General features: G+C 36.5%; 1 long non-coding RNA gene across 1 annotated transcript; it reads left to right on the top strand.

Annotated features, from left to right (window-relative positions):
- Window positions 1-304: 304 nt before the first annotated feature.
- LOC122489976 lies at window positions 305-14,148 on the top strand. Its single transcript, XR_006299056.1, has 3 exons — window positions 305-316; window positions 12,504-12,509; window positions 14,030-14,148. It is a non-coding gene; the product is annotated as an uncharacterized LOC122489976 (long non-coding RNA).
- Window positions 14,149-14,372: the final 224 nt, after the last annotated feature.

The following is a 14,372-nucleotide window of genomic DNA, read 5'->3' as shown; positions in this document are numbered from 1 at the left end:
AGAAGGTAGTTATACATACCTGCTATGACCATGTGCTCAGTTGCAGAAACAAGGACTGTAATAGTTTTAAGTACTTCTTCCTTGTTTTAATTTTTTCCCCTTTACCATTCCTCTACCACCTAAAATAAAATGTATTGATAGTAATTAACCTTACATCCCAGTATTAAATGATAAGATATCAAAGGAAGAGTGGGGCTTAGCTGGAAGAGGTATTACCCAAAGGTAGAAAAAGGGCTTTGCATTACCTTTTGGGAAAAGAATCCACGTGTCTTTTTGTTGCATAGGGAATATTTGCATTAGGTTAGGTAGAAGCATGGTTTTATTTGTAAGATGACCATGACCAAACAAGGGACATATGGATGCCACCTTGGTAAAAAGTAGATCATGGTAGCTTTGTATACTTTAACTTAGTTAAGATGGAACTAGAATTTCTCAGAATTCCCTTTTCTGTGTGGTTCTGATTTAGCATTGTTCAGAAGAGAAACTTGCGGGAGATTTAGAAGATAGACGTGGAGCTGCAGCCATTGTGTATCTCTCTGAAGGTCAGTGTTCAGCACCAGGCACTGTGGCAATTCACACACATCGTCACTGCTCCGCTAGCTCACTTTGTGTGGGGCAACACCTAAACCCGTTGACCCTCCAGCCCCTGCCAGATCGCCTCCTTCAGTTTTTCCAAGTGCATGTGTATCTCTATGGTGAAGGGGCTAGCTTCTCTTGCAGGTCTTCCACTACACAGAGGTCGCGCGTGGTGAGGAACAGACTCAGATTCTGGTTTGTCTTTGCTGTCGTCCGCATCCATCTTTCCTTCCTGACAGCTAGGCTGGCCAACCCAAAACAATTTTTTGGCTTAACGCTAAACCCAGAGACACTGGCCTGCTTAGACCACTCCATCAGCTTCCATATTGCATAGGATCTAATCTCCATAATAAATCACTCATAATGGCTCTGCTTCTCTGGTCAAGCCCAGAACTGTAAATCCTGTATGTCTGGGCATTTTTTTGAAAAACCCAGAAACAATCTAGGTTCATGCAACACGTTTGGTTGTCATGTATCTTTAGTCTCATAAATTTAAAGTAGTTCTTCAATCCTCATCCCCGTTGTCCTCCTTCTCCTCTTTCATGACATTGACATTTTTGAACTTGACCTTTTGAAGAACCTGGGCCAACTGTTTTATAAATCCTCAGTGTGGATAGGTTATTGTTTCCTCGTAATTAGGTTAAGGTTTTTGGCAGGAATACTGTAGGAGAGGTGATGTTTTCTCCTCAGTGTTCACCTCAGAACACACTTGATTCAGTGTCTCATTATTGTAGATGTCAGGTTTGATCTCTTCATTAAGGTGATGTCTGCCAGATTTCACCTTTGAAAAGGTAACTTTTCCCTTTGAAATTAATAAATAACCTACTGGATAACATTATAAAATTGTATGCACATCCTGTTCTCTGGTAATCTTTCACCTAATGATGTTGGTATCCATTGGTGATCACTTACTACTGTGGAGGTTACAAAAGAGTGACTTCAAATTCTATCATTTAAAAAAATTAGAATTCTAATTTGGCATTCTTTTGTAAAGAAGAGCTTTCCATTCTCACCCTTATTTTTAAATATTTTTGCTATCAGCCTGGAGTTAAAGATTTTTTTTAATGCCCTCCATTATTATCTGTCATTTTTTCATCTTGTGTTCAAAATTGTTGAAACTGTAACCAGAAGGTGATCCTTTAAATGAGTCATTGTGTTCACTAATATTCTACAAATTTCTTGAAGAGAGTGTATGCATCTTTTAACATATTTAATTCTAAATTCTTATGTTTTTTATTATTTAAATTATATCTTTAAAATTCACTTTAATATGATTATTGCAGATATGTAGTCATATAGCATAAGTTTTGTATATTTAGTTTGTATTCATTAATCTTGTTACATTCTCATTAATTTTAATAAATTATATCTAGATTATTTTGGGCTTTCTGTTTACTCAACTATATTGTATGAAAATAATGACACTGGTGTTAGTTCTTTCTAATACTTCTATATTATCTTCATTTTTGTCTACTTGTACTGGTTAAAACATCCAATAAGATGTTAAATAGAGGTAGTGCCAGCAGGAATTTTCATCTTATCCCCAGTTTCAAAGAGAAAGATATTAATATTTCATCATTAGAAATTTCTGCTGTAGGCTTTGGTTGATGCCTTCTACTGTATTAATGAATTTCACTTTTATTAATAGTTTGTCAAGTGGCATTAATATACGTATATACATATATATGTATATATATGCATATATATATGTATATATACATATATAAATATAAATGAATGCTGGATATAATTAAATATTTTTAAATCTATTAAAATACTCATGATTAGTCTTCAATCTGTTATTTCTGATAAATTGTATTTACTTCCTAGTGCTAAAAAAATATAACTCTTATAGGTTAAACTTCACTTATTTATGATCTATTATCTTTTTAAAGATTTTTCTAACTATGTTCGTGAGTTGAATTGACCTTTAATTTTCCTTTCTGGTAGTGTGCTGGTCAGGTTTTTATATGAAGTTTATGTAAGCCTACTAAACTGCTTTGGGGAATCTCTTTCATATACAAAAATGTGTGAAGATGAAAATGATTTCTTCTTTGAACATTTGATAGAACTCATAATAAAAGTCATATGTATCTGGGGGATTTTTTGTGTGCGTATGTGGAAAGGTCTTTATTGCTTCACATTTGTTAGACGAACTGTATATGAGAACTATTTAAGTTTTCAATTTCTTCTCTAGTCAATTTTAATAAGATGCATTTGTCTAACATGTTAAGTGCATTGGCATAATTTGTTTATAATATTTTCTCATTAACTTTTTGATGTATCTAGTAATGTTTCCCTCTTCATTCCTGATAGTAATAATTTCTTAATTCTCTCTCTCTCTCTCTTTCACACACACACACATTCACATTCACATTCAGTGGTATCAGAGTTTTGACTGTTTAAACTTTTTGAAGAACCAATTTTTGGTTAAATTGGCCCTCTTTATGTTTTATATTTAATTAATTTCTGTTCTTATCTTTATTATATTTGTCCTCCATTTTTTGAATTTATTTTGCTGGATTATGTCTAACATCTTGTAAAGTGTTAAACTTCAGCCCCCCTTTTTTTCTAATATTCACACTTAAGGTTATAAATTTTCTTCTAAGAACAACTTAAAAAATTTTTTTTAATATTTATTTTTGAGACAGAGAGACAGACAGACAGAGTGTGAGCTGGGGAGAGGCTGAGATAGAAGGAGACACAGAATCCAAAGCAGGCTCCAGCCTCTGAGCTGTCTGCACAGAGCCCGACACAGGGCTCAAACTCACAAACCATGAGATTATGACCTGAGCAGAAGTAAGATGCTTAATGGACTGAACCACCCAGACGCCCCAAGAACAACTTCAATTACATTTTACAAGAGTTAGTTACAAGTGATCCATGGGTTAATTTGAAGTATATTTCTTAATTTATAATCATGGGAATATTTTACATATACTTTTTATTTTTTTTTAATTTTTTTTTAACATTTTATTTATTTTTGAGACAGGGAGAGACAGAGCATGAACAGGGGAGGGTCAGAGAGAGGGAGACACAGAATCTGAAACAGGCTCCAGGCTCTGAGCTGTCAGCACAGAGCCCGACACGGGGCTCGAACCCACGGACTGCGAGATCATGACCTGAGCCGAAGTCGGCCACTTAACCGACTGAGCCACCCAGGCGCCCCTACATATACTTTTTTAAAAAATGATGTTTAGTTCAATTGTGTGTGATCAGAAAATATGCTATTATTTCAGCCCTTTAAAATGTGATGAAATTTGTTTATGGCTTCATATATGATCAATTTTTGAAAATGATTCATTTGTGCTTAAAAAGACTGCGTATTTAAGTGGTTGAATTTGTTCCTTAGGTCAATTTTACTAATCTTATTTTTCAAATCTTATATAATCTTACTTGTTTCTTTTATCAGTTGTTAAGAAGTGAATTAAAATCATGCACTATAATTATTGATTTCTCTTTGTATTTCATTTAATTTTTGTTTAGAATAATGGAGTCTGAAGTTCTATTATAAGTTGAAGGCCAATACAAAATTGTTATACCATCCTGGCAAGTGAAACTTCATAATAAATATGAAGTAATCATCTTTTCTCCAGTAATGCATTTTGCCTTAAGATTTATAGTGTAAGTACTTCCATGATTTCTTTTTTGTATCTCTTCTTTTTCAATATTTTGTGTATATATATTTGAGTTACGTTCATTACAAACATCATGCGGTTGTATTTTTTGTTTTTCTGACAATCTTTGTCCTTTGGCCCATTTAGTCCAGTTATGTTTAATATAGTTACTGCTGATATACCTGGTGTAAACCTAGCATCTTATTTTGTACTTCCTATTTGCCTCACCTATTTTTTTTTTTTAGTTTATTTATTTATTTTGAGAGAGAAGAGAGAGCACGAGCAAATAGGGGAGGGACAGAGAGAGAGGGAGTATCCCAAGCAGGCTTGGCATTGTCAGCACAGAGCCCCACACGGGGTTCAAAACCACAAACTGTGAGATCTGGACCTGAGCCAAAATCAAGAGCCCCACACTTAACTGACTGAGCCCTCCAGATGTGCCTGTCCCCCCTATTCCATTTACTTTTTCTCTTTCCCTGTTTGCGTTGGGACTGGTTGTGCGAAAGTGTGTGTGTCTAAACCACTCACTTTTAAATTACGTGTTTGAAATTTATTCCCTATTTTCCTCTTTCTTTAATGGCTGCCCAGAAATTTTAAACTGTGTGGTTAAAATTGACAAAAAAGGTGATCACTGCTTTTACCTTCCTTTCAGACAATCCACAATCTTTAGAACATGCTAACTCAGTTCATGCCATCCTGATCCATGCATTTTAGTTATCATTGTTTTTTACTTTTACCTTTTAAAAATTCCACTGTTACTATTATCATTATTATTTTATACTGTCAATGTTTACATGGACTTACATATTTACCTTTATCTACATTCTTTATTCTTTGAAAAAAAAATTTTAATGTTTACTTATTTTTGAGAGAGAGAGAGAGACCGAGTGCAAGTGGGGGAGGGTGAGAGAGAGAGGAGACCCAGAATCTGAAGCAGGCTCCAGGCTCTGAGCTATGAGCTGTCAGCACAGAGCCCAACGCAGGCCTTGAATTCACGAACCGTGAGATCATGACCTGAGTGGAAGCCAGATGCTTAACCAACTGAGCCATCCAGGTGCCCTTCTTTATTCTTTTTAGTATCTGGGTCTATTTTCCCGCTGCCTGAAGAATTTTTTTTTTTTAGCAAATGTCTACTGGTAGCAAACTGACCCAGCATTTGTATGAAAATGACTCTATTTTGCCTTTGTTCTTAAAATATATTTTCACTGGGCTTAGGCTAAAAATTACTTTCTTTCAGCATATTGAAAATATAATTTCTTAGTTTTTAGCTTCTACTGTTACTGTTAGAAAATAGTCTACTATTTTTCTTTGGAGGTAACCTAATGGCCCTCAAAAGATCATGTCTACCCAGAACCTCAGAATGTGACCTCATTTGGGAACATGGTCTTTGCAGATGTAATACATTCAGAATCTCAAAACAGAATCATCCAGGATTTAGGGTAGGCCCTACATCTAGTGAGGTTTGTCGTTAAAAGAAGAGGAGAGGACACACAGAGACACAGACAGGAAGACGTCATGTGAAGCAGAAGGCAAAGATTGGAGTGATGCCACTGCAAGCCAAGGAATGCCACAGGTTGCCAACAAGCACCTGAAGCTAGGAGAGAGGCATGAAACAGATTCTCCCTTGGTGATTCTGGAAAGAATCAACCCTACCAACACTTTGATTTCAGCCTTCTGATTGCTTTAACAATTGTTTTTCCTTGTCTTTGCTGTTCTATAGCTTCACTGTGATATATCTAACTATGGGCTTCTTTTGACTTATCCTGCTTGGAATTCACTGGGTTCTTTGAACATCCAGGGTTCCCCTTTTTTGTTTTTGTTTTTTTCCTGGACGTTCCTTATTCATTTATTGTCTTTTCAGTGTTTTAAAGAAATGTTTTAAAAATAGTTTTTCCAGAAGTTTCGATGGTTTTTAGTAGGAGAGTTGTATAATTCACCCAGCTTGGCTTTGTACCAGGAAAAGATATCTGCCAGAGTAATCTTCTAATAACCAAATCTGATCATGTCAATATCCTGCTTAATATTCTCTAATGGCCATTTATTATCCTTAGGATCAAATCTCAAATCTCACAGCCGACCCTGGTGATCATGCGTGTGTCTAGCTCTTTGTTCTCCTGGAACATTCTCTCCCTGTGGTGTTATTGCAGGGATTGTTCCCACTGTAGGGAATTATTTCTGTCCTCTCTGTTGTGATTCCCCCAGCTAAATCTTTGTCATAATATTTCATTTTTTAATATTAGGATTCCAGGGGACATGAAATGCTTTATCAAAGGAATTAAGAATAACTGGTAGAGTTAATATTTCAGGGCAGAAATTTTTTTTTCTCTATTTCTCACATCACACCATGCAAATATGATTATTTCTACTTCGTTTGGTGCAGTTCTTTTCAATGCATATTTATTGAGAACTCTATATAACAAGTACTGGCAGAAACTGGAGGTTCAAAAATGAATATGACACAATCCTTTCATCTCAAGGACTTCACAATTAGGTGGGGAACACCGATGATAAGAAAATGATTTTAATATATTTTTACTACATAAAGGTCTGCAGAGAGAGTTATGGATGCCCAGAAGAGGGGAACCCAGTCAAGCCTGAGATTTCAGGGAAGGCTTTCTCAAAACCTTTCCACCTGGCTCTGTGCAGTTTAGGGTCCCTAGAATCCAGCGTGTTGAAAGGTACTTTTAGAACTAAGGATGACTTTGTCCTTTGGAGAGACCATGATCATTCATAACTTAATTTAGCCAAGAGCTTTCTTTTTACACACAATAACTAATGAGTTGTCCATTCTGTCTCAAAAGGGCAACTTGTAAAATAATGATATTAAGTCTATTGACTGGGAAGTGGACTTTGATAAACTTGTAAAGCAAAGCCCCCTTCATCTATCTCAGGAAAGAACACTCTCCTGACAATAGAGCAGTAACCTTCAAATTGAGGTTTGTGTACACCTGGGAGCACCTGGAAACTTCCCAAGGCCTATATAAAATCCTGTGATTCTAAGGAAATCAATTTCCTGATCTTCAACTTCCATATGTATGCTCCCTTAAAACTGCTAACATTGTCCTCTGTGTTTTTCCATTTTCTACGTCTCCTTTTATAATCCCCCATGAACCACTTTCCTGAGCTGAATTGTACTGTATTGTATTTGCCTTGGTTGAACAAACTTCACTGACAAAAAAGAACGAGAACAATTCCAAATATTGGTGATGGTGTTGAGAGAGTGAGTAATTCAAATCATTGGTTCCAAATGAGAAGTTCTTTTTTAAATTTTTTAAATTAAAATTCAATGAGAGTCTGAGTTCTTAACCAATAGATGATTAAAAATTAATTTTTGATGATAGATCGCTATAGATTTTTGTTATGTAACTCAAAAGGAGTTCAAAGAATTGAATAACAGGGCCATAACAAATTCCTTCCAGTTCCATCAACTTATTTAGATGAGCTGTGTTTCTCAGTGCTTACATCTGTAATAATGAAACTTGGAAATATAATTTTTTATTTTAATAATAAGTAATAGTCATACATAGATATAGCCTCACTTATCTCATTAAAAGATGTATTTCCAATTTTTTTTTTACGCTTAATGCATATTTATCAAGGTTTATAATAAATGCTGTGTGGGTCAATTGTACGCTAAAAATCATAATGCTAACTCAATCCACGTGAAATTTTTAACAGAGTCTCTGTTCACAGAATTTTAAAATTCAAATTATGTACATAAAGTGTTAGAGAATAATACAAGACTTTCAAGCATAAATATGCATCATAAATATATATGTTAAAATTCTCATGAAAGAATTAGAAATATGTTTTGAAAAAGAAAAGAAAGATTTAAAATGTCTTACATTTGAGGGATGCCTGGCTAGCTTAGTTGGTAGAGCATGCGACTTTTTTTTTTTTAAGAACTGAATGATTTTAGTTAGTTTCAAGTTTTCATTTCAATTCAAGTTAGTTAACATCTAGTGTGATATTGGTTTCAGGAATAGAACCCAGTGATTCATCACTTTCATACAGCACCCAGTGCTCATCCCAACAAGTGCCCTCCTTAATACCCATCACAATTTAGCCCATCCCCCTGCCCACCTCTTATAATTTGCCTCCCTCTCTGTTTTTATATTATTTTTCCTTCCCTTCCCCTATGTTCATCTGTTTTGTTTCTTAAATTCCACATATGAGTAAAATCATATGATATTTGTCTTTCTCTGACTGACTTACTTCGCTTAGCATAATACATTCTAGTTCCACCCACATTGTTGCCAATGGCAAGATTTCATTATTTTTGGTCGCTGAGTAATATTGCATTGTATATAGTAAAACCTTGGTTTGCAAGTATAATTCATTCCGAAAACATGCTTATAATCCAAAGCACTTGTTTATCAAATTGAATTTCCCCATAAGAAATAGTGGAAACTCAGATGACTCGTTTCACAACCCCAAAATATTCATATAAAAATTATTACAATACTGTAAAATAATACAAAATAATAAAATACAAAATATAAAGGAAAATAAGCAATTAACCTGCACTCACCTTTGAAAACCTTTGTGGCTGATGTGAGGGAGACGAGAGAGAAGAGGGTAATTGTGTAAGATGACTTTTACTATCACTAATGAATCACTGCTATCTACTGGCTCAATGGAATCTTTCTTTTTGTGAAACTTCAACAAGTAACTTACCCAATGCCAGTTGCTTTGCCTCCTTTTGAAGATTTCATGGAAATGTGATGTTGGATTGTCATTAAACAGATTCATCACTTGCACTGCTACGGCCTTATTTGGGTGCTGCAAAATTTTGCATTGTTTCCCACATTTTACACATCTCCCTAATCTCATTTGAAGTGAGGGATTCTTCTGCCCTTTTCTCCTCCTCTTCTGCAGATGAGATCTCCTCCATAGCCTCTTGCTGTTGCTCGTGATGTAGATCTATCAGTTTGTACTTCTCAATGATTTCCTACTTAACTTCCACCATAATCATCTCCTTCTTACTGCCTTTCTTTTCAACCTTTTTTCTGCATGGGGGCCATTGCATATGCTGCACGAATGTTAACTATAGTATATTATTAATAAACTCTTGTCATATACCATATTTAATGTAACCAGCAATAAGGCAGCAGAGGAAAGGGTCTAGCCTGACCTAGAAAGACACAAAGCATTCCTAAGCTTATTCATATATGGAAAAGCAAGAGACTGTCCATAGGTGCTTTGAAGTGACAAAAATACATTCGTGCCAGTTGTGGGCACCTCCCAACATTCTGAAAAGTCATTGATTTCTGCCAAACACCGTGGCCCGAGACAGAGCATCTGAGTGTGGGAGATGGTCACCCACAATCCTGCAGAGAGAAAGAAAGAGAAGAACCATTGACTCAGTTGTGATCATGTGACATTCAGCATCATGTCACATGACACTACTCATATTCAAGACATCACTAATTTAACAAGTTAAACTTTATTAGAAAGGTTTCCTCATCTTGTGGAACACTCACAGAACAAATTATTCACAATCCAAGGTTTTACTGTATATACCACATCTTCTTTATCCATTCATCACTTGGTGGACATTTGGGCTCCTTCTATAATTTGGCTACTGTAGATAATGCTGCTATAAACATCAGGGTGAATGTGTACCTTTGAAACAGTATTTTTGTATCCTTTGAGTAAATATCTAGTAGTACAATTACTGGATGTAGGGTGTTCTATTTTAACTTTTGAGGAACCTCCATACTGTTTTCCAGAGTGGCAGGCATGTGACTCTTGGTAGCAGGGTCTTGAGTTCAAGACCCATATTGGGTGTGGAGCCTATTAAAAAATAATAAAAATAAAATCATTTCTTTAAAAAATTAAAATACAATGCCTTATATTTGAAGGGAGACCTTGTTTATATTTCTTTACATTTATATGGGTAGATGAAATTGCTTTGATGAAAAAAATTATATTGAATACAATTAAAAGAGCAAAGTAACTTATTTTAAAATGCGAATGTTCTCAACCTACAGGTATTATATTGTCTGCCCTTTAAATTTTTTCTTGATCTTTATTTATTTTTGAGAGAAAGAGAGAGGCAGAGTGCGAGTGGGAAAGAAAGAGAGAGAGAGGGAGACACAGAATCAGAAGCAGACTCCAGGCTCCAAGCTGTCAGCACAGAGTCCGATGTGGGGCTCAAATTCATGAACCACAAGATCATGATCTGAGCCGAAGTCAGACGCCCAACTGACTCAGTCACCCAGGCACCCCTATTCTCTGCACTTTAAAAAACGTATAATATCCAATAGAATAAAAAGAATTTTAAAACATTTGAAAGGATAATGTACAGTATGATGATTATAGTTAATAATGCTACATTGTATATTTGAAAGCTGCTAACAGAGTAGATCTCAGAAGTTCTCATCTCATACCAGTGGCCAGAGCACACACATGGTCAAGCTTAAGATCAGTAAGATGGAAACAAATCACTGTCTTATAAGAAAGGAAAAATATTTGGGAGCAATTATATAATCTACCACAATTATACAACTTGTTAGTAGTTGTGCTAATATTCAAACATGGCAGTCTAGTACCAATGTCTACATTATTCAACATAACATCCTATTTTTCCTATTTCCAAGAGGGTTGAATCAAATGGTGGAAGAAAAATCCCAACAGGACTCCTCTCCTATATCCAACATGGTATAAAAACTGAGAACTACGTAGAATCCATGAAGTCAGATAAGAAGCCCTAGGACACCTCAAGGTCATTCAGGGCTATAGTGTTCCATCATCAATGTGTCTTCAACCACAGGGAGATGCCTTACCTAGAGAGCACAGATGAGTTAAATAGTAAATGCCCATGTGCTAGTTCCACAGTAAGGACAAACGTTAGATGCAAGGTGAAGTATATGTTATCCTCATTCTCCTAAAAAATTTTTTTCACTCAATTTTTCACAAAGTACATTTGTTACTCTTTGCACCATTATGCTTATGTTTCCAGGAAGATGTTATTAACAATGCATAGAGGATACTGTATTAACTGTATATTTTTTCACTGTCTAGTATAATATGCATATATGATAGTGTATTTATAATTTTCTCTTTTGTATAATTCTATGTGTAGGTTGTTTGCCACCTAGTGGCAGATGTTTTCAACTCAAACATTAATATTCATGACCAATTTTAATTAGTTTGACAGTGTGTTGTTTTTTTTAAGGAAATATTCTAAAGTCATAAAATGTTTAAAACTGTTAACAATGACACTATTCTGCTCTAGCAAACATTAAAAAAATACCTTGCAAATTTGGTTCATATTTAATCCTTGACAATGACAGATGAGGCCATGTATTCAGAAGCCATTTCCTGTTACAAGAAGAATGTAGAGAATGATAAAATGGACATTTAAATTTTTAGCAAATAATGCTATGATATTCCTTGGATGTTCTGTTTTTCACTCAATATTACTTAGCAAAATGTACACACTCAGTCGCAATACTCATTGATTTATCATATGCACATTTTGCCCTGTGTGACTCAAATTTCATGGTTGTTCCTATTTGACTGTGTAATGCAGTCAAAATCTCATAAAACTCTGGGCAGCAGAGTTGGAAAAATTCTCACAAAATTGCAAATAAAAGTGAAGTATTAATTCATATCAATTAGACGCAAAAATTAGAATCTGGCTGATGAATATTTGGCAAGGGGGAGGAGCCAAGATGGTGGAACAGCATGGAGGTTTTTTTGTGTGTCTCGCGCCCGTGAAATACAGCCAGATCAACACTAAACCATCCTGCACACCTAGAAAACTGATTTGAGGATTAAGACATAATCTGCACAACCTGAACCACAGAACTCAGCAGGTACGCGGTGTGGAGAGGTGAATGGGGGGAGAGAGAATCTGTGGAGGGCAGGGAACTGTTTTTGTGTGTGGAGAGAAGACAGAGACGGGGGGTGGGGGAGTGGAAAGGGGAGTATGAGAAAAGCTGCTGTAGAGAAAGTGTAGAGCCCCCAAAAGCTGCTGTAGAGAAAGTGGAAAAGTGGAAATAGCCGCAGGGACTGAACTAAAAAGGGAGAAAGGAGAAAGGGGAAAGGGGAGGGTTTAAATTCCATTAAGACTATAAAAAGGGGAGCACAGAGTCTGAGAATCTGCAGCTTGATACCTGGCGGTGCTCTGGTGTGAAGGGTGAATCCCCAGGAGCAGAGTGAAGTCCAGGGTCTTCAGGCCACACGGGAAGAGGCGGTTCTCCTGCTGGGAGGACTCCCCACAGGCAAAGGCATCAGTGGACCTGGGAGAACAGCCACATTCGCTGGTGCTGGAACAAGGTTAAGGGTGAAGCCTGGTGCCAGATGTGTGTTGAGATTTTCCATAATCCCTGAAACGCTGCTGCTACACGATTGTGTGAACTTTTTCTGGGATGGACTGGCACCCAGCCACAGTCTCTGGGCATTGGCAGCAGCATGGTCCTGCAAACGTTGCTGGGTGCGGCTGGCACCTGGACATTGCTTGGTGAGACCCTCCCACAGAGGGTCAGAATGGGTCAAAGCCACGATCACTCAGAAGTAAGGGGTCAGGAAAAACAGCCACATATAAGATAAAACTCAGGAGCAAGGTGCTGGCAACCTGACGGCTTGGTCATGGACAGTATAAAAGTGGGAGGTGGATGGATGCTGGAGACAAAGGACAGGTGGGCGATTGCTGATCGGGGAGAACAGAGCTCCGACACTAGAGACTGGGTAGGTGGGTAACGGCATTTTCATCCCTCCCACACATGCACACACATACCTACAAGCACCACAACAATCCACCCCAGTAAGCTAAGCTGTGCCATCTAGTGGAGAACGGAGCTGTTACACTAAGCCCTGCTCAAATGGGCAAACCTTGCTCTTCAGGAACACCACAAGTTTCTCTGCCTGCTTAGTTTACAGACTACAAAGTGCTTAATAGGTTGACTTCTAGGGGAAAATAATGTAAATTCAATCATATTTCAGTATGTTCACTGGTCCATCTATTCCATTTTCCTTTTTTTCTTTTTTGTTTCTTTTCTTTTTCTTGAATACAGAAAGAGAAAAAAATATTTTTATTTTCCATTTTTATTAAAAAGATTTTTCTTTAATTTTTTATCTACTATATTTTTTACTTTTTTGTAAATTTTTAAATTCTATTTCACTTCCATCATAGCATTTTATTCTATTTCATTGTATTCATTATTTCAAATTTTCAAATGTTTTCCTTTTTTTCCCCCTTTTTCCTCTAATCTCTCAAGCCCCTTTCAACACCCAGACCAAAACACACCTAGGATCTAGCATCATTTATTTGATTTGTGTGTGTGTGTGTGTGTGCTGTTTTTAGTTTCTTATTTTTTTTAATTTTAATTGCTTTTACCACATTAATTCCTTTTTTTCCTTCAAAATGATGAAACAAAGGAATTCACCCCAAAGGAAAGAGCAGGAAGTAATGAGAGCCAGGTACTTAACCAACACCGATACAAGCAAGATGTCTGAACAAGAATTTAGAATCACGAAAATAAGAATACTAGCTGGGGTCAAAAATAGATTAGAATCCGTTTCTGTGGAGATAAAAGAAGTAAAAGCTAGTTAGGATGAAATAAAAAATGCTACAACTGACCTGCAATTTCGAATGGATGCACGGTGGCAAGGATGGATGAGGCAGAGCAGAGAATCAGCATTATAGATGACAAACTTATGGAGAATAATGAAGCAGAAAAAAAGAGGGAGACTAAGGCAAAAGAGCACGATTTGAGAATCAGAGAAATCGGTGACTCATTAAAAAGGAACAACATCAGAATCATAGAGGTCCCAGAGGAGGAAGAGAGAGAAATAGGAGTAGAAGGGTTATATGTGCTTATATATAGGCAAATCACAGCAGAAAAGTTTCCTAACCTGGAGAAAGACACAGACATCAAAATCCAGGAAGCACAGAGGACTGCCAACAGATTCAACAAAAACCCACCATCAACAAGGCATATCATAGTCAAATCCACAAAATACTCAAGCAAGGAAAGAATCATGAAAGCAGCAAGGGAAAAAAGTCCTTAACCTACAAGGGAACACAGATCAGGTTTGCAGCAGACCTATCCACAGAAACTTGGCAGCCCAGAAAGGAGTGGCAGGATATATTCAATGCGCTGAATCAGAAAAATATGCTGCCAAGAATTCTTTATCCAGCAAGGCTGTCATTCAAAATAGAAGGGGAGA

This window comes from Prionailurus bengalensis, chromosome B2 (assembly GCF_016509475.1).
Source record: "Prionailurus bengalensis isolate Pbe53 chromosome B2, Fcat_Pben_1.1_paternal_pri, whole genome shotgun sequence".
NCBI lineage: Eukaryota > Metazoa > Chordata > Mammalia > Carnivora > Felidae > Prionailurus > Prionailurus bengalensis.
Note: the sequence above shows the minus strand (reverse complement) of the source record. Positions and strands in the feature narration are given on the sequence as shown.